This window comes from Pleurodeles waltl, chromosome 1_2, assembly GCF_031143425.1.
Source record: "Pleurodeles waltl isolate 20211129_DDA chromosome 1_2, aPleWal1.hap1.20221129, whole genome shotgun sequence".
Lineage (NCBI taxonomy): Eukaryota > Metazoa > Chordata > Amphibia > Caudata > Salamandridae > Pleurodeles > Pleurodeles waltl.
In genome coordinates, this window is record NC_090437.1 from 968,718,565 (window position 1) to 968,746,129 (window position 27,565).

Below are 27,565 nucleotides of genomic sequence, written 5' to 3' on the forward strand. Positions count from 1 at the left end.
CGCCAGTTTATCACTGACCTTTGGTGTGGCGGACTTGTGTGGGTGTCTGAATTTTGTCGGATTCCGAAATGTGGGTCATAATAGCTTTTACCGCCAATGTTGTAATGAGGGACAGAGTTTTTTAGGGTTTGATGTCTGGTATACTTAGAATGAGCTATTGGCTCCAATTTAAAATAAATAAATGTATGTTTTTTTTTTAAATATAACATGTTTTTTATATTTAAAAAAATGGAAATTAGTTCAGCTGGACTCAAACCCCCATAGCTCATTGTAAAGGTTTGTGACCTTGACACTGGGCTTTGGGGGTTTATTATTATTTTTTCTATCCCTTTATGGGCTTTCATATAATGTATTTAATAAACAAATTAATCAAAAGCCCTTCTTGAGCTATTTGGCACCGGGGGGAAGCCTTTAGGTCTACCCCGTGGTCCCTAAAAATATTTTAAATTATATTTTTATTTAAGAATATATTTTTTAAAAATAAAACACCCTTTACAGGCTACCTGGCACTGCGTGGGAAGCCTTAGGGCTTCCCTTGCAGTGCCAGTGCTTCAGCAAGCACGGAGCTGCTTTTACAGCAGCTCTGTGCTTGTTCAAGCATTTCGTTACTGTCCCTTGCACATATGCAGGGGACACAGATGAAACTTCCGATTTTGATAGCGGAACTTGCTTTAAAGGTCAACACCTGAAGTGTTTGCTGTGGCTTGGCTGCAGCGCTGCAGCCAAGCCACAGCAAACAACTATGCCCCGAGGGTGGACACACAACATAGCAGGAGCCGGCCCTGGGGGGTAGCGGTCCCCAAGGCCAGCAGTTGCTCCAATAGGAAGGCTGTGCGGTTTCCCTCCAACAGGACATAGTCCTGGGGAGGTGGTGGTCCCCGGGGGTCCCAAACGGATCTCCTTTCTTTCTTTTACACTTTGTCCCAGGGGTGTAAGACATGTATTTAATTAGAAGCCCCGGGGGTGGTGGTCCCTGGGGCATAGACGGACATTGGACCCCCTCATATTTTTAAGGGAATGCCACATGGAGGTTTGTGGTGGTCCCCAAGGTGAGGGGGGACTGGCCCCCGCATATAAAAAAAAAAGCTCCAGGTAGGTGGTAGTCCTCAGAGCTGTGGGGGTGCTGGGAGGCCCTCCACACTAAATTGTTAATGACCCTGGAACCTGTTGGCAACTAATCAGAGCTGTGTATTTCCGTGCAAGAGCTCGTCTTTTTTCCCGAATACTTCGCAGCCAGAGCTATACAAATTTGAATTTCCCTAAATTTCTCAAAAACTACTGAACGGATTTACCCCAAATAAGCGAAAGAGTGATCTGCGTACCACCAGCCAGCTTTCTGCCAAATTTGGGGTAATTCCATCCAGTGGCTCGGTCTGTAGTCGTGTCTAAAGAATCCTATGGAAATTAACATGGGAAGCGCATCGTTTTTTTAGCCCCCTTTTTCTCTGCCCCTGCTTGACAGATCACCCTGAAACAGTCAATGCACAACAAGAATCACTGCAGCATCACCATCTACAAAAAGAGACTGGAAAAAGCAAGCAATCAGATATCTGAATTTAAGGAATTTGGCACCAATACAAAACTGAATAACTCAAAAAGGCTGTTTCAATGTTTTTACCTGAATCAACATATCCATTTGTTGAAGAGTACAACTATAACAGTCTGACTATGATAATACAAAAAGCAAGAAGAAGAAGCATGGACCTTAACACTGGGCTTTCGTGTCCAGCTATGACAATAGGTCATACAGGAAACAAAATTGTGATTATTCTGTTTTACTTCAATTTCATCCCAATCAAACCTTTTTAAGGAAGAGGCAATAAAGGATGAAGGAGGAGAGAAACTAGAGAGGCAACACTCACAAGGTGACTAAGAGGAACAAGAACCCCCAGATGACCACCTGAGCAAGGGAAGAGCGCAACAAACTAACCCACTTGTAAAGGTGGTAATTCATTTAGCCAACATTAACTTGAGCATGATGAAAATGATAGTGCTCAATAGAGGCTTTGGTTTTGTGCCAACCAATGAACACCACGCTTCTGGCAAGACAATGAAGTGCAACAGTTGTCCAGGAAATTACAGTTACATTACTAATTCAAAGACTTCCCAGGAACTACCACCTCTGACAACAACATCAATGTTAGACAGAAGTCTTAGTTTACTTTACCATCCCATCTAATCACTTTTGAGCAAGCTGTCTTCACAAACTTGCAAAGGATTGTAATCGGACAAAGGAAAACGATCAATAACCTTTCAGGTGATGAAAGAATGTCACTATCAGAACTATCAAAAAATGATTAATTTATCATAAAACCACCTGATATGGGTGGCACAAGTGAAATAGGACAAGGTCTCCTACCAGCAAAAACAGAACTATAACCCTTTATGGCATGTTTCACAGAACTTGATCCATGATACTCAGTCCAAGATGAATTAATGGATCTAAATCAAAGATGTTTGGGCTTACAATCCTATTTTACTAAGTTCAATTCTTTAGCCCTCTTGATGGTGTGGACACTCTGTTTGCAATATTCCATAAGAATTAAAAGATGAGGTCATGGATGAGTTAAACTGTGTTTTTCTTCCAGTGTCCATATCTCATTTAATATCTGTCTTTATGCAAATTGATGCCTGCCTTCAAGAGAGACAGTTTGAGAGAAGAAAAGAGAATTTTAGAAATAAGATTAATGTCCGATCGTTTTGTCAACCTGCTGCCTTTCAAAAGTCTGACAATGAATGTTATGAGGAAGAGCCTATGCAGTTAGGACTAACTAGAACTCTGTTAGCAGAAAATGAAAGGTTAAGAAAAAGAGCACTAGGTATGTGCATGTGTTGCAGTCAGAAGTATCACCTGTTGGATAACTGGGAAAACTAAAAGATTAATCCTTGACACAAGGGAAGACCATAAGTAAAATCCTATTCATCTTGCCTCAAATTAATCAGATTTTGAATAGTTCCATATTTATTATTCTTCATCCAGTTATAGATTTTAAAGACATGAGCATAGCCCTTCCACTAGTAATGGATTGCAGAGCATCAACAAATTATCCACATGTGAATTGGGCAAAACAGCACCAGGTTCCTATAATCCTAAAAGATGAGCCCATCATAGTCAAATCAGTTGATGGTACTCCCGTTCTTTCAGATCCAGTGGCAAAACTCCACCGCCTAGTAGAAATTATGACTATATAACTGAACTAGAATCTAAAGGAATGGTTCCAATTGGAAATATCTATTTTCTATCATATACAGAAAGGAAGGTTTTTTGAGAATGTCTGGTGAAGAATTTAAAGAAGGGTTTAATAGTTCTCTCTAAATCACCTGTAGAAGCATCTTTTTGTGCCCCAAAAGAATCCTTCAAAATTGTGACTTTGCATTTATAATCAAGGATTAAATCAAGTAACTACTAAGGGTCTCCTCTTCCTCTGATGATGATTTATACTCAGCATTATGCAAGGAGCTATAATTGTTATGAAATTCTATTTTAGAGGAGCATATCATCTTTTAAGAATCAGAAATGTATATGAGAGAAAAACTGTTTTCCGGACAACATTGACATATTTTGATTACTGGGTTATGCCTTGCAGCCTATGCTGTGCTCCTTTAATTTTCTAAAGGGTCTTGGACTCTCTTTTTTGTGACCTCTTTCTTCACTCAGTAGTAATTCATCTTGATGACAAACTAATACATATAGTGATGTACATAATGATGGCTGAGGGCTCTCAGGTGATGCAGGACGTATATGATCTAGGACCCGGTCTGTTTTTTGGCATACAATGCCTTGGTCCTAGTAATCAGGAATACATGAGCAATGGGACAAGAGGAACCAGGCCTCTATCATGGAAGTCAGAGCTTCCTCATGCATGGGCTGGGCAGGTGGGCACTCACAATGCTCTACACTGTACTGCATGCTGCCGATGAGGACTGTATACTGTGTAGGGTGCAGCACTATCGGTTAAACAATGAGGGGTGGTGCTGGAACAGGTGAAGAGCATTTCTCAAAATGTCCCCTGAAGTTTAAACAATTCAATTACCTATATCAAACTTATCTAATACTGCACCAGCGGCATAAAATGTTTCTGGGAGAAGTCACGATTTGTCTGCATTGCACCCACATGGATGCCACCTTTATACATATGGTGTGGGATTGGCCATCATTGACACAAATGTGAGTACAAGCAATGGCACACATCTCCAAAGTGGTTGATGAACAACTATCCCTTGTTCCCCTACTGTGCATGCTGGGAGTCACTGATCCAATGAAACACCCCAAAAATTACATGAAACTGGTTGATCTGGCCTTAACCCTGTTTAAGCGCTTAATGGCAATGTCTTGGTAGGCAGTATAGGCCCCCACTATTGCCTGTTTGCTCCTAGTGGTGGTACGTAACTGGGCGGTGGTTGAGGCAGATGCTATATACCATTACTGGCAGGCTTAGGGGGGGGTGGAGTTGTTGCTATGCTTTGGGATACATATGTGCTCAGGTTGTTCCACAAAGTAGACCCACACACCCACTAGTTTGCCTTGCTTATTGACAAGGGTTATTCCTGGCCCTGGGTGCAAATTGGCTGAGAGTTTGGATAGTCCGGCATCTCCCCTCATCTCCTGCATTGCCAGTGATCTCCAGGTGAGCCACTCTGGGCTGTCCTGCTCTCCCTGCTCTCCCACACTATGGTATGCATACCTTGTATTCTGGTTATACTGTGCCTATATAAATGTACCTCGGCCTCTAGTCAGCTGTTTGTAACTAGTTATTGTTATTTCATTATCTGTATGTTGTTGGCAACACTTCGACTGAGTGCATTTCACTGGTCTTATTCAATTGTTATTGCACTGAACCAACACATTGATATGTATAATGTTAAACTTTCTCCTTTCTATTTGCTAATTTGCCATAGTTTTATTGTTACCTTCAGTGAGCCGTGTAGTGCTGATTCTTTATTTGCCATATGCATGACCTATTGATATAGTTTGCAAAGTGCCAATAAAGAAATCATTTTTAAAAATGACATCTTTTAAAGAACCAGCTAAACATGATGACGATGTAAAGGAAGCCTTGAATCGCCTAAAAAGAAGATATTTGACAGGTTAAACCTAAACAATGTCTGATTGATCAAGATTTAGTAGAATATTTCAGTATCATTCTTTTGACCCAATGAATTGCTATGGAGTACAAGAAGATTAGAAGTATTCATCAGTGGCCAGTTACACTGTCTGTCTAAGAAACAGAGGGGGTAATTCCAACCCTGGCGGTCCGAGACCGCCAGGGTTGGGGACCGCGGGAGCACCACCAACAGGCTGGCGGTGCTCCCTTGGGCATTCTGACCGCGGCGGTACAGCCGCGGTCAGAAGCGGAAAACCGGCGGTGTCCCGCCGGTTTTCCGCTGCTCTTGGGAATCCTCCATGGCGGCGCAGCTTGCTGCGCCGCCATGGGGATTCCGACCGCCATCCTGTTCCTGGCGGTCTTGGCCGCCAGGAACAGGATGGCGGTATGGGGTGTCGTGGGGCCCCTGGGGGTCCCTGCAGTGCCCATGCCAAGGGGCCCCCGTAAGAGGCCCCTTCAGGGGCCCCCGTAAGAGGGCCCCACCATGATTTTCAGTGTCTGCCATGCAGACACTGAAAATCGCGACGGGTGCTACTGCACCCGTCGCACCCCTTCCACTCCGCCGGCTCCATTCGGAGCCGGCATCCCCGTGGAAGGGTGTTTCCCGCTGGGCTGGCGGGCGGCCTTCTGGCGGTCGCTCGCCAGCCCAGCGGGAAACCCAGAATACCCGCGGCGGTCTTTTGACCGCGCAGCGGTATTCTGGCGGTTCCCGCAAGGCCGGCGGCATCCGCCGCCGGCCGGGGTCAGAATGACCCCCAGAGTCTAATTGGACTTGGAAATTTGTAAAGAATTTCTCTGAAATTTTTCTGCCCTTTACTAATCTGTAAAAGGGAAAGCCTTTTCAGTGGTCTAAAGAACCATCTTCAGTCTTTTCGAGGATTAAGGCAAGAAAGCACCCATATTACATTCTATAGACTCTGGGAAACCAGTTACCATTGAAACTGATGCTTCTGATTGGGCAAATGGAGCAGTACTGATTGAAGAGGCTCACAACAAGGGGGAAGTCTAGTACCCTGCTAATCCTGCAAAAAAAAACTAATCCAGAACATACTTATTCAGTCATTGAAAAGGAATTGCTATCAATGAAGCTTTGTTCAGGGAATGGAGACATTGTATACTGGGAACTCTAAATTCTACAATTGTTACGACTAACCATAGAAACCTATGTGTCTTACAACAAGAGGAACATAGGAACACCTCTCCATCCAGATGGGCCTATTTTTTTCAGCAGTTTATTTCTGTCATTTCTTACATATCCAGCACAAATAACATGGTAACAGCTGGTGCCTAAAGAATGTATACTGACCTTGGAACTGAAGTCCTTAAAGAAAAGATTTTATAACCTAAAATCATAGCTTTTATCAAGCAAGTCAACCTTTTCTAACTCAAGTAAGTTTTAAGACATGAGATATGAGGAAGAAATAAGAACACTTGAGTGAGCATTGGATTGTTTATTCCATCTTAGAATCTTCAATGAATAATTTTTCAAGAAGCCAAGTTTGCTGGTCATTGTGGTCAAATAATTACGGCACATCTGGTAACTCAAAAAGTTTGATGGTAATCAATATATAATTAGGTCCTGTGATACATGTGAACAAGTGAAAGAAAGTACACAGTGCACAACAGAGCAATTACAACCAATGGAAATTCTTGTCCAACCTTGGGATCTGCTTCGATCCGAAGGTTGTACTTGCCACAATGGTACTCATTGATTCTTTTTCTAACATGATGACTCAATTTGTTACTCAAGCTACTCTTCGATTAGCACCCTAAATCACTGTCTCATTTCTTTTTCTGAAGTGGTATAGGTTGCCAGGACTGCCTAGGAAGATTATTTCATACAGAGGTTCTCAATTTGTCTCTAGATTTTGAGCCTTATCATATTGGTACCTAGAAATACATTGCACCCTGTCATCCTGATATCTTTCTCCAACTAATGGAAAAACCAAGAGACTAAAAACGTTAGAAGAATATTTGTGCTTCAATTCCAATTTTACATAGTCCATCTGGAAATCATGAATACCTTCTAGTGAATCTGATTATAAAAACTCTACTCATTCTAAAACAGAATTTAGCACACTTTTCTAAATTAAAGCAATTGTCTGCACATTTATCTGCTACCGGTAGTCAGACAACTCCATTTCAGCCACTTAGGACATAAATAAAAACCTGAAAAGCATTCAAGATAATCCAGTAGTAATTTTATAGTTCAGTCAAGATGGACAGATCAGATGAGCAAAAAGGAAAAGAAGGAAGGCTCATAAGAGTAAGTGGAAGATAAGTTTGACTACCTATTATTCACTTACTGAAACATTTAAAAGATCAAATCTATCTCCTCGGTTATTGGGTCTAGTCCAAGTTTCCAAGGTGTTAGGCTCGGTTACTGTTAAACTTAAGTTACCTTCCTCTTGGAAGATTTATCCTTTCTTTCAAGTGACTATTTCTAAACCACCTTTTTTTCTAAGCTGCATAAAATGAAGTATCTGCCCACACCTGTCATAACAAAAACTTCAGTAATTGATTGGGAAGGATACCCTATCTTTGAAACATCTTGGGAGCCAGCTATCTCTGTTTTTTGCTTCTAAATTAATTCAAAATTTCACAGGCAGTTTCCTAATAAACCAGGCCTTAGTAAGAGGGGGTATCATGTTAAGTGCATGTATAGTTTTGGTTTTTTGAGATTGCTGCACCTTCTGTTTTCCACTGACCTGTTACCACTGTTCGAGGAGTCATTGTAGCATCATTTCTCCTATTAAGAATTGTCAGCAATTCCTGTAGCCAGCATCATGGCTACTGCCGCATATTTGACATTTATACCATGCCATTTTGAATGCCTCTGCTTGGATTTGATCGCCAGCATGAAATCCGGATCCCTAACTTTCATTGGGATATTATTCCTGTGCATGTTTTACTTTGGGTTTTGTTTTTTCTGAACTTATCTTCTCATGGGACAGGCCTTTGGGATCAGGAGAAACTGTTATTTGTAAATGTTTGATGAACATGCCACCAGACTTAGTGACAAACTGAAGAATAAAGGATATCTGAAGGATTTATCAGAAAAGTAAATAGAGGACCTGAAATAATAATAAGGAAAATAAGAACACTTCACCTATTTAACATGTTTTACCGTCTTTTCTGCACGTTTTGTCCTGACCTCTGCTTGAAAAGGAACTGCAGATTCCATTATTTCCCTTCAAAAGAGGTCCAAGTATCATGGGCACACTAGAGTATAACTGCCATAAAATGAACATCTAAATGCAGCAACATACACTTTCATAACTAATAAATGCCAAAGGCCACTATCCATGTGGCAAATGCAGTACTTGTAAACAAACCTCTCCTACCACTACAATCCTGTCACTAGATGGAAAAGTTAAAATACTGTTTACCTTTTAGAATCCCCTTGTAGTCTAAAATATGTAGGCATGACAACAAGAGAGGAGTCACAGAATAAATCATTAAATAAAATACACTTACTACTGGACCCTGGGCAATAGATCTTGGAGGTGTGTATGAACAGGGAGACAGTACAAATCAAAACATTAATAATTCTCAATTTATCAATTACATGTTTATAAGAGTCAAAGATGAGAATTCGAAGAAGGTTTAGTATTTTTACTATCAATTTTCTTAGTTTGTCTTCTTAATTGGTAGAAGTAAATTTTATAATCAAAGACTAATAAAATCAATGTTAAATGGAACAATGCATAAAGTGTGTTCCATATAATTAATTTCTGTAGTCTAATCTAAAGTATGGTTATGTAAAGGTAAAAGAGTCATCAATTAATTAGAAGAACCCATAAAAAGTTTGTAAATTCAGAGATGTGAAAGTGTTAACTGCTGGAAGCTCAGTAAAGTTTCAAAACAAAATAAGTTTCAGGCAAAGAGTATAAGAATGAATTTATGTGTCAAATTTAAAGCAGCTGAAAGTGAGTCTGAGAAATATCTCAGACAGTGTCTGCGAAAAATCTAGTCAGAAAAAACTTCTTTCGCCTACTGTAGGAACACTCATTTTATAACAATTCAATATTGTAACTTCTAACTTATTTCTTTATTTCCACCACTGATTCAACCAATAAGGTTTTGATGTGAAAAGGACAGTTTTCATCAACTAATCTATCTAAACAAAGCAGCTAGGAAACGTTTTATGTAACCTGTTCTAACACTGCAACTAAACTATCTACTGGATGCAGGTTCACACCATTGTAAGGAGTAGAAGAGAAAAGGTTCCTGCTTAGTGTGATGCATATTTTCACATCACATTTCTTTTCCCATACTCCCTTTTCTATTCAGCACTAATGGAAATCAAGTAAAATATGTGTTCGATGGTGCATTATTGAACTAAAGCCCACAAATATAGTTGCCTTATGCTTTTTCAACTGCTAAGAACAAACAGAAAGGAAAACTAAATGCATTACTTTCTCGTTTTCAGGCCTACATGTGATTTCTACATGCTTAATTCTTCACCCACTGTTTTGTTAAAAATACCCTCCCAATTCTCACACCTGATAAAATCACTTTCATAGATGTATTTAGAGTTCACTCTCATTTTCCTCTGAATCTCTCTTCTTCCTTTGCAGATTATCTTATTCTATTAGTCTGTTTTTTTTAAATTAATATCCTCACTTCATTCTAAATCTTTTTTATTCTCCTATTCATTTATCTACTCTGCTTCTTGATTAATAGCATTTTTATTATCTTATAAATTGCCAGGGTAGTTAGAAAATTACTATTAGTACAGGAACTAAGATTTCCTTGAGGATTCCTCCTTCTGCTGCTTTTATCCAGCTGCATGTTAAAGAAATGGCTTTATTAAAGCTTCATACTATGCTACTGGTTTCTAAAGGTTCCAAATTAAGCTTTAAATCAGAAATAATCTTTGCATGGTCTATAATCTTCTTGCATCTAGGATATAGGTGCAACAATTTTCAATCTTCAGCATTGTGCAGACTCCACCCTTTTCTTTGAGTAAACTTTCTAAAGTATAGTGGTTTTGAAGTATCACTGACCTAATTACTACTAATTCTATTTTTCAACTGATAAGGCTCCAGATGTACTAGTTACCAGTTTTTCCACTATTGTTGAAAGCTTACTAATCTTTTCACCATTTAATACCAGTACTACTGCTGGTTTAATAGCTCCAAATATGTTTCCCACTAACTGTGTTCCCTCATTCACACTGTGTGAATATGTATGTGCAGGTGTCATTGTTAGCGCTTCTAGACTCTGTACATGATACATTTTTAGAAAAAGCAAACCTAAATAGCAAATTCCCTCTCTCTCCACCAAGCAGATGGCAATCTAAAATAAGCATTCCCTCCATAGATAAAATATACTCCAGGTATAGTTGGATCATACTCCTGCAAAATTTGCCATGTTCCTTCTGAAACTCAAACACCTGTTCACAATATTACGCTTCCCTACTGGAGTCTTTTTCCCATGCATTCTGTCTCTCTGCAAGTTGAAGCTGTCACTTTAAATCCACATCAAGAGCAGTGCCATGACCTTAGTCCAGGAGTTTGGGTCCTTGTCAAGAAGCACATGAGAAGTCCTGCTTGGAGCCAAGGTGGAAAGGCCCCTATCAAGTCATTCTGATCACAAATTCAGCTGTAAAGTATCACATCAGCTGGTCATTTACAATAATCAAATCCCATGTCATCTGTTATGTTCACAAGTGCATTTGCAGGAACACCAGGCAATCTCATTGCTCTCCCCATGAGTATCTCATGTGGAAATAAACCAGCTTTTCTATCAGGTGTACTACATGTACTATGCCTTTATGCAATTAATAAAAAACACAACAGAGGGGAGAGAGGTACACTCCTTAGTCATCCTCCTTAAATATTTAAACCATCACCCACCAAATAGGACAAGGAGAAAAGACAGATGCTCCTAAAATTATTCAGAACTTCACCTAAAAAAGGAAAAAATGCTGGGTTTCTAAAATTGCCCTTACCAACTAGTTGTGACATGCTTTATCATCGGGCTGCGCTTCAACATCCTTACGATGACCAGTGTCAGGGATTGAGCAAAAGGGGAGGGGTTATAGATAATATAACACATAAGCCTAGGGCTCTACTCTACAGAACACAATATCAGTTAAGATTATCTCATGGGTGTCCAAAACTAATTGTATTCATGGTCACCCTGGAAATGATTAAAAACTAGTGTCATGGTGGTGATACTGGAAAATTATCTCTCATTCAGGGGTGTTGATTTGTTTATAACACCTCCCCTTTTGGGGCATCTGTCTCTCCTACTTGTCCTGTTTGGTAGGTGATTATTCAATTAATGCCATTAGTGTTAAGCCATTTCAGTGAGGTTCAAGCACAAACCTTTTCCAATCTAGATTTAATGGTTGTGTTAATCTGGTCATCACTTCCCGATGCTTCAGGGCGATAACTGCGGTGTGGTTCCTGCTCAATTTGCAGTGCTGCACACAACAACTTAAGGATATAACTGTTAAAGTGAGTTCCTTGATCTTATTCCAAAGAAGCAGGCATGCGGTACCTTGGAACTAATTCCCTCAATAGCAGTTTGGCTACAGTCAGACTGTCATTTCTCCTTGTTGGGCAGGCTTCCACCCATCTACAGAAAATGTACACTATGACCAAGACATATCTCAGCCTGCAGCAAACAGGCATCTCAATAAAGTCTATCAGCATTGTGTTGAAAGAGCCTCCTGACCTTCCACTGCAACTCAATGTGACTGATGTTCATTTTCCAGCATTTGTTTGTTGATATGTTACACATATGTGACATACGTCTTCTGCATGGGTTCTAACTCTGTATTAAACCAATTTAGTCTGAATGACCAAACCATAGAGTCCCTACTTAGGTGTGTATGTCCATGGAAATGTTGTGTCATTGGAGATACCAGACTATCTGGTAACCCTGGTCTTCCATCTACTAAAACCCAAACGTCATTTTCATCCTTTTCACATCCTGATCTGATCCAACTCTGTTGTTCTGCTTCAGACAGATTTTGCTATGGCCTTCAAATCCTTACAAGTGTCAGCTATTGCCATCATCACACAAAGAACAGTGCCCTTTGGAGAACCATCTGTGACTGTCCTATTGAATGTACAGGTCACAACTGCACTATAGTGTGCCGCTTCATCTGCATATCTATTGCCGACTATGATATAACCATTGTGACTCCTGTGTGCTGCACATTTGGCAACGGCACTTTCAGTTAGAAACTGTAACGCCTCAAGTAGTTGTCTCACTTGATCATCGTTTCTTATGGGTGAACAGATGAAGTCATAAACCCTATTTGTGACCATATCTGACTGAAGTCATGGATAACACTAAAGCCATAATGACTATTTGTAAATATAGTCACTCTCATTTGGGCTGTCAAGCTGCAAGCTATGGTAAGAGCAATCAATTATGCACAGGTGCTGATGAAACTCCTTGAAGCCATGAAGCTCTTATTATTTCTTGTTTTGTGCAGACAGCATAAGTTGCCCTTAAGGAACCATAATCCTTTCTTAGACATGAGCCATTAACATGTAACACATAATTAAAGTTCTAATTAAAAGCTAATCTTTTATGTCAAATCTTCACTTGGTGCATAAATCTGTGACCTCAAGAAAGTCATGTTCAATTTCATCAGATACGTCACCTTCAGGTAGGGGATCAGTATTCTAGGATTCAAAACTTGACAGTGCTTTATGTTATATTATTGGAAGTGAGGTGTTGCTACTCATATTTTGTCAGTGTAGAATTTGTCATGTATTGCTTTTTGGTTCTATTAAGCAAAACCTCAGCCAAGTGAGGGACCATAGCAAAGATGTTCCATCACAATGCTTTTACATCTTTTAAGACTCGCATCGACAGCTGTGACTGCTTTAAGGCAACCAGGCAATGCAGCAACTAGAGGAGCAAATGTGACAGAGAAATGGGCCACTGTTTTTTTAGCTTCACCCTGCATTTGTGTAAACATTGAGAGAGTGTAGCCATCTCTCTCACTGCAAAATAATGTAAACTTCTTTGAATAATCAGGTACTCCCAGTGTCAGGCCACAACACAGATTCTCTCTCAGCTCTAGGAAAGCTTTAATGCATTCATTGCCCCATAGAATTGGATAAGGCACATCTCTGTGCCTCAACATCAGTAAAGGCTTTGTAACCAAGGAAAAGTTGAGCATCCACTTGCTACAGTAGCCAACCATTCCGAAAAACATTCTGGCTTCTCTTTGCATCATTGGAGGACCCATTTGTAAAATGTCTTCCACTCTCTGTCTTGACACTTTCCTTTCTCAATGATATGTCCCAAATATTGGACTTCTTTTTGTCAGCATCGCAACTTGTTTTGGGAAACTTTGGGCCAGATTTACAAGAAAGTGGCACATCGGTCCTGATGTGCCACTTTTCTTCCATGCTTCTATCGCCACCTAATGACATCATGGTTGCGCCGTATTTACAATACGGTGCACCATGGTACATGTTAGGACAATAGTGTCAAAATGTTTATGCTATTGTGGTGCTTTGCTGCACTAGCATGCAAGGATGCCCATTCAATGATAATGGGTGCATCACTTTAACACCTGCATTGAGCAGGCGTTAAAAATTATGCCAAAAATGGTGCAGTGAAATCTTGCAGATTTCACTGCACCATTTTTGCGTGCCTCCTAATGCTGAAACAACCCCCTTGAATACATTATAACTGACACAGCAATAAGAAGGTGCTCACTGTATTGGTCAAGAACTGAGTTGCAGGTCATGATCAATGTTCACATTTTTTTTTATTCTAATAAAAAATAGAGGGGCTTTCAGTATAGCCTTGTGGCACTCGACACCATGCTATCACTTTCTCTCGAAACACAAAGGAGAATAGGTATGGACTATTCATGTGTAATTTGAAACAAATCCCTTTGGTTTAAGATTTATTTGGACTGGTTCTACACCTTATATTGGTCCAATATCTTTCCCTGTGAAGTCCCATATTTCTTGATCCACTGTCTCTTTCAAATCTGGTGGTAAATCCTCTACAGTCAGCATCGGGTAAAGTCCTACTGCTTCTTGTTGCGCCAATTTAAACTCAATATCCTCATCAAGGGTCTGAAATTCGACCCCATTTGGTGTGCAATGAAGTGTACAATTTAGTTTACACAGTAGATCCCTTCCCAATAGATAAGCAGGACTTGAATCGCAAAAAGCAAACTGATGATTTCTTCAAATGAGCCTATTTTTACAGGAACTTCTTTCGCAATTGTATTTGTAATTTGTCTGTTTGTAATGCCTACAACTCATATCTTCATTCCTGAGAGGGGTATGTCTGGGACTTCCGCTGAATGTGTAGCTCCAGAGTCAATCAGAAATGACACGTGGTGACCATTAATCTAACCGTCTTCAAATGGTCCACCCTGGTCTACTTCTAAGACTGTGCCAAGCATGCAATTTGCCTCCTCTCCCAGGTACCATCATTGTGATGTGCCTGAATCCAATCTCTCCTCATTGAACTTAGGAAACTGCTGAATCACATTTTGATTTTGAACTGTAGGGGCTTGTGGGACTGGCATTAATTGTACTTGATTTTGCATTGGTATTTGCAGTTGCTATGGGGACACATTTTGAATTTGCATTTGATTTCCTCTCTGTATATGATTGTTGTTTATTCTGTCTGGATTAAGCCTACATTCACTCTTCCAATGGCCCATGCTGTTAGAAAAATATAAGGAGCAATTTTCTTTAGCGTTGCCACATCCACACTCGGATCAATCAGACCTCCTTGGCCTCTACAGTGTGAAACAATCAGACCTTTTTGAATACCTTGCATTCCTGATTGAAATCCAACACATTGTACACCACCTTGAGCATCAACACCTTGCACCATATCATTACTTCCTAAAAAGGACTGATTCCGAAAACGTCTCTGTGCCAGCTTTGTCTGGCCTAACATGAACTTCTCTTTAAGCTTCCTCTGTTTTATATCCTGCTCATCACTGCAATATTTTGCATACTTCAGGACCGTGGCATAAGACTTAGGGCCTGATTTAGAAGTTGTCATAGGGGAATACTCCATCACAAGCATAACGGATATACCATCTGCCATATTATGATCCTGTGAGGACCGTAATTCAGTGGGCTGGATATCCATCACATTTGTGATAGAGTATTCCCTCCACTGGCATCTAAATCAGGCTGTTGGTCTGCCAACAAATCACATTCTGCTGTATGTGCTGGCTAATTTTAGGTCTCAAACTAAGCACAAACTGTGAGATGAAGAACCCCACATATGTTGGTTCAAGATGATTTGACCAGAGACATTTTAAGGCATGGGCAAAGTAGACTCTGGCCCAGGGTCCCAACGTTTCAGGGGGGCCCCTGATAGAACCTGCTCTGTTCTGCAGAGAGCCTGTTCCTGATGACATTGAATAATTCATCAATATTACTTTAAATACTGTTTACCTGTAATTTATTTTAAATGTGGGTGATGTGTGAGAGTCTATTACAGACATTGTAAGAGAAGCATATTTATGTTTCATACAACATCCATATAAGTAGTTCCTTGTAGATCAAAAGAGGACCTCACGTATGAGGAATGGGAGGATGTCAGAGAGATTATTTGCAGTGACCTGGCCAAAAATGACAGTGAAAGAGCTGAAACTAGATCATAAATTCAAAGCTGGCCCGAACAGGAGCCCACAAAATACATTTGGTCCAGGGCCCCAAAAATCCTTAAAATGTCCCTGCATTTGACCTGAATGCTGCTGAAATGCTTTCAATAACATTCGTAGTACTCATGCACTGACACCTTTACTTCCTGCTGAATTCAATTTAACCTCAGATTCCCTAAATCCTTTGGGTGAAATCTAACTTTCAGAGAGGTAATAAACTCATTGTATTTAGACATCATGAGTGGTGAAGGTGCATTAGTTAGAGGATCCCTTGCCAGTTCTGCGTCAGGCCATTGAGTAGCAATCTTACATTCAGCCCACAAATTGTTTGGAAGAACAATATAAAAGAAAATATTCAAATCACAGCGGTCCACAGCACCTTTGAAATCTTAACACACCTTTCAACTTGTGTGTATCACTGCTTAGGATTCTTTCTCAATTTTGGAAAATTGCTCTTAAATGATGCAATGTCTCCCCTACTCTAAGAAACATGCACATATCCTCCACCTGGAATTTCTCTAAGGGATGAACTGTAGTTTGTTCATCATCTGGGAGGTCTAAAGGTAGTTTTTTTTTTATTTCAGTCAATTCTATTGGTGTCTTTTTCTTCTCATGTTTCCTTTACCATTTGCTCTCTAATGTATTATATTTGCTCCATCTACAAATGTATTTTACCAATTAAGTAATGTACAATTGCATTCCTGAAGAACGCATTATGTCAATTGATTGATAATCCAGCTGTACTCTGAAACTTTTCTGAAACAGGATGCTTTTGAAAAGATCAACTTCATATTTATTTGCTATTTCAGTTAATTTATCATGCACAGCTGCAGCTCTTCTTGTAATATCTTTTCACAAATAAATAAGTTGTTTTTCTTGATAATGATTTACATAATCTAGGTCTAGATATCCTTTATTTTTTTCCTCTAAATCTATTTTTAACCTTGAGACATTCAATGGACTTTTAGTCTCTACACTTGAACTAGTAATTGGTCTCTCTGTGTCCTCTGTCCTCGTACCCTTCCTAGCAGCTTCCTAAGACCACGGAGGAAGAATCTCATCCTCCAGTGGGTTGATCTTTGCCTGTACAGTTTGTGCCATGAAAATAAATCACTTTCCCTCTCCTGGAGCTTTCATCATTTTAGGTAGTATCCACACAGCAATCTGAGAACTTTGTGAAGTCAGAAATCCTATCACCGATTTACCCTGAACAGCTTCTTGATCTACTGTATTCAATGCAAAATGTGTCTGGGATTCTGTTGCTCTTGCTACAAATGCCACATTGGGCTGGGATGCTGTCACCTTAGTGACAGGTGCTGGCAAAGTCATTATGGCAACAGTTAGACCTGTAGGCACCACCACTTCAGCAGTCCCTATTTGAGCTGGAACATCAGAAATTGCTTGCTGAACTACAGCCTGTGCTACAATTGCTTGAGTTATGATAGGCGGTGGAATTGTCATTTGTTGCAACACTTGCAGTGTAACAACAGACTGTATTGCTTGCAATTGTCTATTAATTTGATATGCTTTTTGGATCAACAGGAGGCATAACTGCTGTTACATTATTATTATTTCCTATTGTATCAACACCTACTTCACATCCCAGCTGTGGTGGTGGACATCTGGCTAATAGTTCTTCCAGAATTTCTTCTTCTAAATCCGTTTCAGAACCTGTTTTTGGTTCAACCTTTATTTCTGAATCTCATTTGATCTTTTTTCTTTTAGGTTTCTCATGTTTCTCTGACTGCTCGTTGTTCTCTTTTGTAATGACAGGACATAGTCTAGTTTACTCTACTATGCGTTTTCTGCATCTCTACTTATGTTCATCCCAAACTGCATCTCCAGAATTTTGCATAGCTCTTTTGGTTTTCCTTGGTACTTGTTTATATCCCTATCTCTTGCCATTTTCTCCCATTTGCTTATCACAGCTTTACAGCTCATTAGCTGTGAGTCATTGGTTCAATTTTTGAACTTTCAATTATTAAAAGTCTATTTCATTTTGGTGAAATCTCTTGTTAATAACATTTACATTTTGAACAATTCACTCACCATCGTGCCAAATTCAACCACTATATGTGTACTTGAGGAATAGATAGTTGTGCAGTAATATTTGTCTTTTCTGTTTTTCTCTGCCAGGGTGTACATTTTTTCTAGGGAAAATCTACTAATTATATTAGATATTTGCATAAACTAGGCACCAAGGGGAGTACAAAGTGGTGTACCTCTCATTCATCCTATCAAATTTTCTCACCCACTAATGCCCTGCAAACCTCAAAATGTGACTAAAAGTACACATTTCCATTGCGTTTCTGTGCCATATTCTTCCAGAATCAGAAGGAAACCACAAAATACCTACCTACCAGAACTTACCCACTTGTCCCATAAAAAATGCTGCACCACTTGTGTGACTGGGTGTAGAGCCTGCAACAGAAATGGATCAAACTGACATCAATGGGGGTCTTCGCAAAGGGACCCTCATTAACCTTGGTTTGATTTGTTCTGTTGGAGGTACTTTGCCCACCCACACATGTGAGGTACCATTTTTTTCAGAAGACTTGAGGAAATGCTGGCTGGAAGGAAGTTTGTGGCTCCCCTCAGATTCCAGAACTTTCCATCACCGAAATGTGAGGAAAATATGTTTTTTAGTCAAAGGTTGAGGTTTGCAAATGATTCTGGGTAATACAACCTAGTGAGAGACATGCAAGTCCTGGGTTTTTCTAGGTGTCTAGTTGTCAAAAATATATAGGGTTGCATTTAGATCCGGCTAGCGCCAAATTTATGGAGTTAAAGTCATTTTTGGGATGTGGAAACCTACTTTGAGTCAATGAGATGCAAAGAAGGCGTTCCAGTGCGAAAAATGACTCTATGACCTTAGCTCCATATTTATCCGTTGTGATAAAATCACGCATGGAGGGGAGGAGGGGTCAAATAATGGTGCAAAGCTTAATTTGCACCGTTATTTAACACCCGGGTCAGGTCAGGCATTAGGGGACCTGTGGGCCTACTTCCAAGGTGGAACAACATGGAGTAAGCCCACAGGTGCCCTCATCAGGCCCCAGGGACACCTCCACCCACACCAGAGGGACAGCAAAGGATGGGGGACCCCATCCGAGGTAAGTATAGGTAAGTACACATAAGTATTATTATTATTTTTTAAGTGCCATTGGGGGGCCTGAAGTGGGCCCACCTACATGGCACTGGGTGCAATGACCATGCCGAGGGGACCTTGGTCCCCTGTGCCGGCCATTGGGGTGGTGGGCATGACTCCTGTCTTTTCTAAGGCAGGAGTCATGTGGTATGGATGGTTTTGTGCCAGAAAATGATGATAGGCTGCTTAGAGTCATTCTTTTTTACTCTAACCTACCTAATGTCATTTTTTTGTGCAAAACTCCCTTCTTCCTTACCGCCAGCCCCATCTGGCTAATGTCTTTTTTTTTTACACTAGCCTACCCTTTGCGTTAGTGCAGTTTTGCACCAAAAAGTATAAATGAGGGCCTTTGGTTTTCTGATTCAAATCTGCCTGTTGCAGATAGCTGGGAAGATGGTGAATTAGCACTGCAAACCTTATGTTGATGCCATTTGCAGCCAAAAAACACAGACACTTTCTTTTGAAGCACTTTTTTCAATTTTCCCCAAATAATGAAAATGTAGCTATCTTTTGGCTAATGTCTCAGTACCCTCCAGGGGAATCCACAAACCGTGGGTACATTTACAATCCCCAGGATTCTAAAAATAAAAGGATGCACGTTTGGCTTGTCTAGCTTATTTGGGAAAAAAAATTATGGAGGCCTAAGCGTGAACTACCCCATATAGCCAAAGAAGGCTTTGCACTGGGGAAGTGGGGTTGGGCGTAAGGCTTAGCAATGAAGATTTAAAAAATGCCCTCACGCAAGAATGAATAGAATCACAATTCTTTATCATAAATCCAACATCAGTAAAGTGAGGTTCGTCAGAAAACTAGAATACACTTCAAGGAAAATTTGCACACAGCAGAAGAATTAAAATGGATTATCCTTGAGAAGTTAAGGAATTACATTAATACAAACATAAAACAGAGTCTCTACTGTTTAGAGTACCAAATGGGTTTAACATTTGAGTATAGATAAAAAAAAGTTCTGAATGATGATATTGGATAGTATTCACTAGCATACTCTCTTCAACTTGTTTACATAATCTAAAACTATAATCTAAAACCATTTCTAAATACTGGGTGGGATAAGGGAATGTTATTATGGGCATATTCATTCATTATCTCTATGAGCCACCTTGACCCACCAAATCCATTTGCTTCTATGATTTTTACAGAAATCATGTGAGTTAGACCAGTAACAGATCAATTAATTTGATTCCGGCCCATAATGACACCAAAGTCTTCACTTAAATCTTGGTATGAACATCCTACAGAGCAGAGAGCTTACCAGGCACATATGTTTTTTTTTTCCAACATAACAAGCCCAGGCATTATATGACCCAGTATCACCTAGTCCTCAAGAATTATTTTTACACTTAAAACCCACAGTATATTCCTCCCAGTCCCCTCCACCCCCTCTTATATAGACACTACAAGCAATTCTTCTTTTGGGTTAGGGGTCATAAACCCCTGGCCACATTAACTTATGCACAAAATTATGCACAAAATTATGCACAGCATAGAAACACCATATTCCCAATGATTATACTCAGCATCTCACCATATTTATAGATTTATTTACATACGTTGATGCCTAACCTTAAGAGAGACGCTAATACATTACTTTTTCCTAACCATATCTAAAACATTTTCCTGCTTATCCACAAATTGGCCTTCGAGTGAGATCATGACTGGTCCCAGTGTCCCCTGCTCTGCAACCTCCCTTTCCCAGTCAAAATAAACCTGAATGGGTCCCACTTAAGCGAGGATGTCACCCACCCGCATCCCTCCCATGGTACACCTGTGCAGGAGGCCCATCTTCCCACTAGGCACCCCCTACACCCATCATTAGCAACCCCCCGAGGGCCTGTGCTAACTTAGCTCCCATTGCCCCTGTACGGTTAGTTTTCCAGATGGAGAGGATGCCAGTGATCACTCCCAAACCCCGCACCTCTGCAATCTCCATTCGACTTGGAGGGTCCTGTGACACAGTTGTTATCTTTGTCTGAAAGGAAAAGGATGCCTTTTATGGATCTGAACCGTCCCAGCAAACATGGCTTCACCTGCCACAGGCCAGCACAATATTGGGGTCGATGAATCAACCATTTGATTACCAATCTTAGACAAGTGAACTCCGCCCTGTAGGAAAAAAACCTAAACTTTTATGCAGCCATGAGGGATTGAAAACAGCCTGGCGACCTAATCAACTTACCAATTTTATTATTCACTCTCTTCATTAAGTCATTGAGTGCTCTGACCGACTTACCCCACTCCTCGTAGCCCCACTGCAACCTTGGGATGATGTTGGACCATGCCAGCACAGCCTGCGAGCAACCTGTCTCTGAGATCACAAGTTCAAACAAGTCTTTCCTGCCAATGTGCACCGAATTATTGGCACTGAGTTGAACTATAATGATCTCATAGGACGTGTACCCAATAGGCAACATTTTGTCCAGTGAAGATCTCAAATGTGCCTAATGCAGCCCACAAAAGGGCAGATGATGACTTCCTGATGCGCCAGGCAGAAAAACCACCTGCAAAATAAAAGACCTTAGCGTGCAGCATGTAAGAATGGCCCAGCACCAGCACTTCTGTAATCTCTGCTGCCTCCAGGTTGACAGAGGTTGGCAAGAAATCCAGAGGCTGACTCAAATCCCCACACCCTCCACCTGCATCCACAGGATTAAAAAGGGAGCAAAGATGGGGATTAGCTGCAGGCCTTACAACATGTGCAATCTAACATAACAATTGTAGCAATCCAAACACATTCTTCCAATTCTTTGCACCACCATGTCCATGACCCCTATTGCTGCTGTAGTGGTGGTCATACTTATCCTAATAGAATGAGACCCATACTCCATAACATCAGACCTCGCCACCCTCGGGGCCTCGTTAAGTATTCAGCAGAACTGAAATCTGGTAAGAGGTGTCCCTTCAGCATGCACCAGGAGGAGGCCCCCTATTCCACGGGTATGATAGCTAGAAATGACTTCAGGTTAACCAGGGGACTGCATTCAATACCCGGAGCCCTTTACAACAGCATGTAACCCCCCCCCCCCACCTGCCTGATCCATCTTAGAGCGGGGAATACTTATCGCCAGGGAGCCATCCGTCCACTGAATGTTTGTACGCTGCCACCCCCTTCAAAATCTGTTCTTGGCCACTAACGCACCCACCCTGAGGGCCCCATAGAAAGCGACAACAAATGCCACCCTAAAGAGGCAGACTTCATCTGGGAACCTACAAATTATCCCCAGGGTGGTTAAAATTGCAGCCAGCTTGCCTGTATCAATTTGACACCTGTAGTCACGCTTGGTCCCTTCTGAATTCTGCCAACCCCTAAACGACCTCTGCACTAAAAAAAGTTTTGGTCCCATCTGTGTACCCCAGCAACCTTGCAAAAATGGATATCATTGCAGTGTGGCAGCTAACACATGCAACTGACCACCTCTCGTCTCTTAGGGGCCCCAGGAATGCAAGGACTGAAGTGCAGGCAAACCAATCCCTGGCCACACATTTCCCAAAAATTCTTAATATACGCTAAATGCCCTGCCATGAGATCCAGTGAGCTTGGGCATCAAGCTGCCACAGTTCATCTGGGAAGGGTGTAGGGAAGTTTGCTGCCCCTGGGTGATGGTACCTGAAAGCCTGCATCTTGAAATGAGATAAAGCATCAGCAGCATTGTTTATCATGCCAGAGACATGTTTGGCTTTAAACAGCACATTGAGCTTCAAAGACTGCAATCCGATTTCTTTCAACAATCTAATGGCCATTTTGCATTTAGCTACCTGTTGATTGATGCATTCTACCACTGTCATATTGTCAGACCAGAATACGACTGAGTGGTTGCAGAACTGTTCTGTCCAGATGGATAACACACCAGATTGGGAAAAAGTTCAGGAAAACCAGCATGAGCGACCGGACTGCACCCAATAACAGGGCTGCTGCTGCATACACCATGCTGGACTTTGACTAACACCAAAACCCTTGCTGCCTGCTGCATCGGTGAACAGACCTATCTCTTCATTGTTCCTGGCTGGGCACACAACTTTTCAATTAAAATCCTGCAAGAATGTTTCCAGATCCTCATATCCTGTCAGACCTTCCTGGACTGCCTTGTGTGATGATGTTTCTCCTTCAGGCCAGACATGGCCTGGGTAATTGACTGAAAAAAGGGAAGGTCCGTGGGGTTGGTAATAAGGTGAAATTCAGCAGTCCGACCACCATTTGCAGCAGATGCAAGGTGACCTTCCTAGCTCCCAGAAATACATTTAAAGATTGTGAAAAGGAGTTAATCTTTTCCAAGGGGAGCCTTGAGACCCCAGCAACAGAATCCAACTCTATCCCCAGAAATAATTAAATGGTAGTTGCAGGCCCCCATGTCTTGACCTGAACTCCGAACTCTCCCATCAGTTGCAGAAGGACTTCAAGGCCTCAGCGCATAGCTCCATTCTAGGTGGCCCCAAGAAGAGAAAGTCATTCAGGTAATACAACACCCACTAAGGGCCTGACCGCTGCCTAAAGACCCATTCAACAAAGATGTTGAACTTCTCAAAATAGGAGCAGGAGACAGAACAGCCCTTAGGCATGCACCGATCAAAATAAAATGAGCCCTCAAATTGTAACCAAAGAGATGTTAATACTGTGGATGCACAGGGAGCAAGCAGAAAGCTGACTCTGTGTCTGACTCTGCAAGGAGAAACTCAAATCCAATTTCCTGCAGCATCTGAATTGTCTGGTCCACAGCAGCTCCTTTTTAGGGACTACCCCCAAGGGAGAGCAGACAAAGCCCTTGAGAGGGACTCAAACAAAGGGACCTGCCACCCGCCCCAGTATCATTTCTTTGAGGATCTTAACCCTAGTCACTCCATGATTGGACCTGTGGAATTGCTGATTCCTGATCCCCTCCACTGGGATTCTGAAACCATCTCTGAAGCCTTTGTACAATGCCTGAGCCATTGTGGGATTATTGTACACATTTGAGCCATGAAACCATTGCCAACCAATTAAACTGGGAGGGAGCTTTGCCAAATAGGGGGTGATTAGTCCTGTTTCCTGCCAGCTTTGTGACTTTCTGAGGAACCTGGATTCTGGGTGGGATGACAAGCTACAGAATGAGCAGCAGTACTTGAATTTACAAGTACCCAGGGGTTGGGTACAGGATTGCTTGTTAAAGTTCCAACAGGAACCATTCTCCCCCCTGCCACTTCACGGACTATCAGTTGACCCCGAGCCTACACGAAAGGGCGGACTGGGGGTAGCGCCAGAGCAGTGAGGTTTCATAAAATGCAGCCAAGTGATTACATCAATCTGATCCCAAGCTAATGGGGGCCTAGAGACCTTAATCCTCCTGAATTCCTTATCATACTCTTTCCAGGCTGTGCCATAGTACTGATCATGCACGCACACTATTCTATTCTGATAGCATGCGAGTTGGGGGCCCAAATTAGTAAAATGCTCAGCCATAATAGCCTGGAAAATGTAAAAGCCTTTCATCCAATTCACCAGTGTTTCCTCCACCCTCTTCATACGGCCAAAGGCCACAGTCCCTAGAGTGCAAACATTGCCAGTAGCTCTTCGCCTCCTCCTTTTGGGCCTATCCACAAGAAACTCTGACATGTCCACGTACATCCCCTTCCAAACATTTTCTTGAACCTTATTTGTACATGCCTGCCTCGCTGATCATGCTCAGACCACATGTTCCCCCAGACCAATGCTTTTCAATGATGTCCCTGTACCTGAAATCGCAGATTCCTGCATACAGGGAGCTATCATTGTTGCTACTGTGCCCGCCACAGGTGCTCTGCCTGCCTGTGGAGTACCTGGACTTCCCTGTACTGCCTGCTAGGGGACACCACTAACGCCTACCACCGAGGCGACCCCCAACTGCCCATCGGGACTCCCAGGTAGGATTGTGGGCCCTTGGACAAAATAATTAATTGGTGGCAACATGCTAATCCCATGACCCCTAATATGAGAGCTGTACTCCCTTGGGTTCTTTGACAAACTGTACCAGATGGGTTGGCCACCAATTGCCTAGCCCTCTCCAAATCATCACTATCTGCCACACCAGCAAGAGCACTCCCAAAAGGGCAGTGGATAACATTCCAACCTTGGAATGTCAGAACAAACCACTGGCTAAGTTACTGCTGAGTCATTACTCTGAGACACTACTTGACCAAAATTACCTGCCACTGGGGTCTGTGAGGAGTGCTGGGACACAGCTCTCAGCCTCTACTGGACCAGGGTGGACTGCTGACGGTGTCTGCGGGTCTCCCCCAGGAACCCCTGTCAATCCCTTCTCGGTCACCTGCCCATTGGCCCTTTTTGGAACCTTGGGAAATGCCACTCTAGGAGCAACCCCATGTCTTCTAGGCCTCTCTGCAGGTGCTGCAACCACACTATGCTGCCCGCATGCACCTGCAACCTCAACAATGCCAAACCGTCATCCATTGCGTCCATTCTATCCATTAACGCCTCCAAATCTACCTTAGCCTATGCATGCTTGGACCCCCTCCTTGCACCAACAGGCATCCTTAGACCAAAACAAGAGGTTCCTAGAGTAAGCATGAAATAGAGCATATCGAAACCTCAGTTTTAAAGCCTACTAATGGGGCCCAGGGACCCCAAGTCCACGAAATGCAACAAAATTAGGAGCCCTTACCAAACAATACCTCACACATACAGCCGAGCCAATGTGTTTGCAGCAGTGCACCCCCAAATTCCTGAGGACACACCAAAAACACTTAGGGCCAGATGTACAAGGCTCTAGCACTACCAGCGCATCACTTTTTGAGATGCTCCGGTGGCGCTAACCACTTCTCCATATTTACAAGGAGGTGCAACGCCACTATTTGTGGCTTTACACCTCCTTGTAAATATGGGCCCCTCCAAAGCAGTTTTCTGCATCAGAGGGGCGTGCAATGGGTGTTGCAGTGGGCATTTCACCACAACACCCATTGCTTTTTAAGCTGCCCCAGATTTACAAGAATTTGTAAATCTGAGGCAGTACAAAAGCCTAACGCCATCATGGCACAACGAGGCGGAATACTCTTTTTACTCCTCATTTTTTGCTTTTTCCATGTGTGCTGCATTCTGAAGCACAACTAGAAGAAGCAAAATGCCATGGATAACTGTTTATTTGCAGGAAGAGCTTCCTTCTTGCACATATACAATCACACCCCTCAATGCAGACACCCTTGCACTATGGTGCAAGAATGCCTGTGTTGGCGCAGGCTGCTTAATTTAGCATTGGCACAGGGAGAAACGCAAGAGTTCCGTGTATTCTTGTAAATACAATGCATCCCTGCACTTCAAAACTGGGGCAGTGCAGCACTGTTGATTTTTGGTGCAGCACTGCGCTGCACCAGTTTGTTGTAAATCTGGCCCTTGGTGTAAAACCTTGTGTCCCTAGGACAGACCCAAAACTCATGCAGCTAAACTGTGCCTGTGAAAGAAGGGGTGAGCACTCTCCACTCGACCCTCCTGATAAAAAAAACTATCCTAAAAAATGGCGCTAGCCACAACAGACAACTGACAAGACAAATGAAATTGCCCAAAATGCCTGGTCAGGATGAGCCAAAATGGGCCAGGAAAATAAAAAATATTGAAGTTAAGGTGTCAAGAATTTTCAATTCTTTTAAGGACACAGGGGGGAGGATTATGCTTCTCTTTCCTTTACTGTATTTTTTCAGCAGCCAATCAAAGTTAACCGAAACAAAACCTACATTACCCATGAGCATGTCATATGCACATCACATTCCCCAATCATGATTGAGTATGCCGGTATAAATACCGTCTGCCCTCAAATAGTGACTTATTTCTTTGTAAGCAGTCTCATATGTACCAAAATCTTGAGGCAAAAGTATATTCATCTTAGTTCAAATGGATCCCAAAGAGGCTAAATGAAAGTTCAAAATCTCACACTTGCAGAAAAACCCCAGCCCAACAGAAGCCTACGCATGAATGGACATCCAACCATCTTGAATCTAAGAAGATCACAGTTAACAGGACTTTACTATCGTAACATCTCCAAAGGAGAAACATGCAACTCAAAATTTCCCCTGTATCAAAAACAGCAATTTAACCATGGTGTGTGATCAATAAAGGATATAACAGAACAAATGATAGTACATTCAATAATATATTAATCATTCCACAGATAGAGCAGGCTGGATAATCCTTGCCTTTGTGTCCTTAATACAAATGAAAATTCTTGACACGTAAGCTAGAATTTTTTTATTCTTAGTCAGGACCCGAGGCTCCAATTTTGTTTGTTCAAAACTGCATCACCTCCACAGATGATACATCTGCAATTGGTTTATGATAGAATTTTCTAAAAGTAGACTTGGATGACCAGTCCTCTGCCTTCGTTATGTTCTCTAAACGTGACCCTAAGGTGTACGATTTGAATCCATGGCTCCTCTGGCCGAATGCGCCCCTACAACTAAAATAACAATATCAGCTTCCGTCAGTAACTATCTCACCTAGCTGGCCAAAGTAGACGTTGACACCAGCTTAAAAGGTTTCTGAAGGGCAATCAACAATTGACCACTCAAATCTTGTCTCAGTTCATCAGTAACAGTCTCATTAGTCTTCAGAAATTGATCCACACACAGTTGTGGGTTCCCTGGAAACATGGGATAAGTTACCGACCTGCAATTAGACTTAGTCCTTTTAGTACTATTGAACGCCACACCTTCCGG